Raw genomic sequence first — 4,313 nt, forward strand, 5'->3', positions numbered from 1 at the left:
CTGACATTGCTGGTCAGTCCTTGATTGTTGCTTTTGCCCTTAAAGATTTCTGTATTTGAGCCATCAGCTGGTTCACTCCCCAAATGGCGCACAAAGACCAGGGCTGGGCCACGCCCAAGTCAGGAGCAGGGACCTCCCATGTGGGTGCCATGAGCAGGGACCTGGGTCAGGAGGGGACTCCAAGCACCTACATGGGTGGCCCACATTACAGGGCAGTGGCTTAGCATGCTATACCACAGATCCTGCCCCATCTTTTCTTTCCTTTTTTCTTTTCTCTTTTTTCCTTTCTTTCTTTCTTTTTTTTTTTTTTTTTTGCATTGATACTGAAACCAAGTTTAATGAAAAGAAATAATGTGGACAGTACACCCAACAGATCAGGAGGGACCCATGGGGCACTTGAACTGTGCTAGGCCTCCTGGCCACGCCACCACCGTGTCTGACGTTCAAGAAGCCACTGGCCAACTCCTAGATGTGAACCTGGGTGAGAAACAGGGGTCTGTGGGAGTGACTGGAAGTGGCCTCCCTGGAGGGTCTGAGCCCCGGCATGTCACCATTGGAGCCACAGTTCCCACCGGCTTTGAGCAGACTGCGGCCGACGAAGTGAGGGAGAAGCTGGAGTCCACCTGCACAATCAGCCAGGACCGTGGCAAGTTCTACTTTGACATTTCAGTGGAAAGTCTGGCCCAGGTTAATTCCCTGAGATCTGTTGACAGTTTATTCGTTGTGGTGCAGGACTTCAAGGAATTCAAATTCAAAAGCACCAAGGAAGAAGTTCTAAAGGACTTTGAAGGGTTGGCTGGGAAACTGTCATGGTCAGAGCCTTTAAAAGTATGGGAACTGAACAGCAGCTTTAACAAAAAAGAAAAAAAAAAACAAAGTGCAAGAAGGTGACTCAGAATTCAAATAAAGGGAAGACGCACCGCACGATGGACAGGGAGACAAAAAGGATGAGAAGGGTGATAAAAAAGAGTTTATTAGTGTTGTCTTAGATCCCCAAATCTTAGACTGTTATGAAAATCCAGCCATCAAAGAGGCAATCTCCACGTTGGCTGGTGATGATTCGGTGTCTAGCCAAGAGGAGAATGCTAGACAGGCCAGAGAAGAAGTGGATCCTCAGGTGCTCAAGTTTTGCGTCACGTGCAGCCGCGCGGGGGAGAAACACTGCTTTACCTCAAATGAGACTGTGAGGGATTTGGGAGGTGCTGTCCAAGAATATCGTAAGTGGAAGGCTGACATGACCAACTTTGATACGGAGGCTCTCTTGAATATCCACGACAGTGAGGTGATTGTGGGCATTGCGCTGACCGAAGAGAGCCTCCTCTGGGGGGAGGAACATCACACACTTCAGCCCTACAACTCTCAGATCCACGCTTGCCTATCCACACTCGCCTATGGCATGCTCAGGCTCTGTGCTCCCCAACCTGGTGATATAATTGTCGATCCAATGTGTGGAACAGGGACAATACCAATAGAGGGTGCTACGGAATGGCCTCACTGTTGCCATATCGCAGGGGACAATAACTCCCTGGCCGTGAACAGAGCAGCAAATAACATCTCATCTCTACTGACCGAGACCAAAACTAAAGAAGGCAGAGCATGCTGGGGCTTGCCCATTGACCCTGCTCAGTGGGACATCTGCAACCTGCCCCTGAGAACAGCTCCGTGGATGTTATTGTAATAGACACGCCCTTTGGAAAGAGAATGGGCTCCAAGAAGAGAAACTGGAATCTTTATCCAGCTTGCCTACGAGAGATGAGCCATGTTTGCAGACCTGGAACAAACCGAGCTGTACTCGTTTCTCAGGACAAGAAAGGCATTATCTGGAATGGGGCATGAATGGCGAAAGGTGCATACAGTTTGGGTGAACACTGGAGGTCTTCATGCTGCGATTTATCTCCTGAGATGCACACCACAAGCGTTTGTTCATCCTTCAGAGGACAGAGACAGAGGAACTTGGTGGTGATGCTGTGTACGAAGGTGCTGGATAGCATTTGTGCTCCCCACACCGGCAAGGCCAGTGGAAGAACCTGCTGGGAGACTAAGTACAGTTTGCACTGCTATGTTTATAAGAAAGCAGAGCTTGTCCTTGGAGCTGTTTTTAAGGGTTAGCTGGGCGGTTCGCATTTCTCTTAAACTGTTTTAAGATGTTTAGCGAAGACCTTTATAAAACATTTTGGGATTTTTGGTTCCCATTTTGTTTTCAGCACTGTGGCAAGTAGAAAGAGATCCAGGCCTGAAAATACCATTGTAGCATCCTAAGCCTGTCTGCTGCCTCTGCAGCTTTGCTTTCTGTAGCTTGGATCTCAAAAATAAAGTTTCAGTACATTTGGTGACGTGATGGCCTCACACCAGGATGAAATCTTAAAACATGGCACCTGTTAGTAAAATGAATCTATAGGAATCAGAGGGCTGGAACTTATGAAAGGGGCTACACAAAGGATGTGTTGCTTTTTAAAGTCAAAACATAACCATTGGGGCTGGTGCAGTAGCCTAGCTAGCAGCTAAAGTCCTTGCATTGAACAGCTGAGATCCCATATGGACGCCAGTTCTAATCCCGGCAGCTCCACTTCCCATCCAGCTTCCTGCTTGTGGCCTGGGAAAGCAGTGGAGGACGGCCCAAAGCCTTGGGACCCTGCACCCGCGTGGGAGACCTGGAGGAGACTCAGGCTCAGGATCAGAACGACTCAGCCTCAGTCGTTGTGGCCCTTGGAGGGGTGAACCCTCTCTGTCTCTCCTCCTCTCTGTATATCTGCCTTTCGAATAAAATTGAATCAATTAAAAAAAAACATTTAAAAAATTATACTCAATGTCTTTTCCTCATCTAATAAACTATTAGCACCTCTGCTTTCCGGTAGTGTGAGTGTTCTGATGTCACACTATACTCATGCTTAAGAGCAACACCTGGATTATAAGGAAACCACCTCTGTGTGACGCCTGCCTCTCTTGTTAATCCAGAACCTTTTTGAGACATATTTAACAGATTCATTGGAAGTCCATCTTAGTCTGGAAGCAGAGATACATACGACATTGTACTTTTACATGTGGATATGACATTCTTCATTACACAGTTACTATATACCCCCTTAAATGAAAAGCCACAAAACAAAATCAACAACAGGAAGAAAGTTAAAACTTTTACAATGCCATGAGGTTAAATAACATGCTACTGAATGACCAATGTGTTGCTGAAGAAATGAAAAAGAAAACCAAATAGGATGCTGGACTTTCTGTCACTGTCCACACCCACAATGTCAGGACACACTTAAGTAACACAATGATGGACTTATGACTTATGAAGAACTAAACTACAGGCTATCAACCAGTTGTCCCAACAGCATTTATTGAAGAGACCTTCCCATTTGCCTGGATTGTCGTTTGTCCTTTTATCAAAGATTATTTGACTGTATCTGTGTGGGTTCCCTTCTGGTGTTTCTATTCTGCTCCATTGATCTTCCTCTCTATCTTTGTGCCAGTACCAGGCTGTTTTGATAACCACTGCCCTGTAGTATGTCCAGAGGTCCGGGACTGTGATTCCCCCTGCTAGCTTCCTGTTCTTCAGGATGGTTCTAGCTATTCGTGGTTTTTTGTGTTTCCAGATGAACCTTTGGATCATTGTTTCCAGTTCCATGAAGAATGTTTTTGGCAATTTGATTGGAATTGCGTTGAATGTATATATTGCTTTTGGCAATATAGACATTTTAATGATATTGATTTTACCTATCCAGGAGCATGGGATGTTACTCCACCTTTCTAGATCTTGTTCAATTTCTTTTTTCAGTAGTTTGTAGTTTTCCTCATATAGGTCTCCTACATTTTTGGTTAGGTTTATTCCCAGATACTTCATGCTTCTTCCTGTTATTTTGAATGGTATCTTGCTGGTTAGATCTTTTCCAACTTGGGGCTATTAGCATACACTATGGCTGTTGATTTTTGTTCATTAATTTTGTACCCTGCCACTCCACCGAACTCTCATATAAGTTCTAGTAGTCTCTGTGTTGAGCCTTTTGGCTCTTCCATATAAAGAATCATGTCATCTGCATATAGTGAGAGCTTGACTTCTTCATTTCCCATTTGGATTCCTTTGATTTCTTATCAAATCTAAATGGATAAAAGATCTAAACCTGCATCCAGAAACCTTCAAACTTTTGGAAGAAAATGTTGGAAACACACTGCAACACTTAGGAGTAGGCCCTCACTTCCTAAAAAAGACTCCAAATGCAGTAGAAATTGAGACCAAAATAAACAAATGGGACCTCATCAAACTAAGAAGCTTCTGCACAGCAAAGGAAACAATCAACAAAGTAAAAAAGCAA

General features: G+C 44.7%; 1 pseudogene; it reads left to right on the forward strand.

Moving 5' to 3' along the window:
• Window positions 1–387: 387 nt before the first annotated feature.
• On the forward strand, window positions 388–2,489 carry LOC118759438 (tRNA (guanine(6)-N2)-methyltransferase THUMP3-like; annotated as a pseudogene).
• The last annotated feature ends 1,824 nt before the right edge of the window (window positions 2,490–4,313 follow it).

The sequence above is a fragment of the Ochotona princeps genome, chromosome 13 (assembly GCF_030435755.1).
Source record: "Ochotona princeps isolate mOchPri1 chromosome 13, mOchPri1.hap1, whole genome shotgun sequence".
Taxonomy (NCBI): domain Eukaryota; kingdom Metazoa; phylum Chordata; class Mammalia; order Lagomorpha; family Ochotonidae; genus Ochotona; species Ochotona princeps.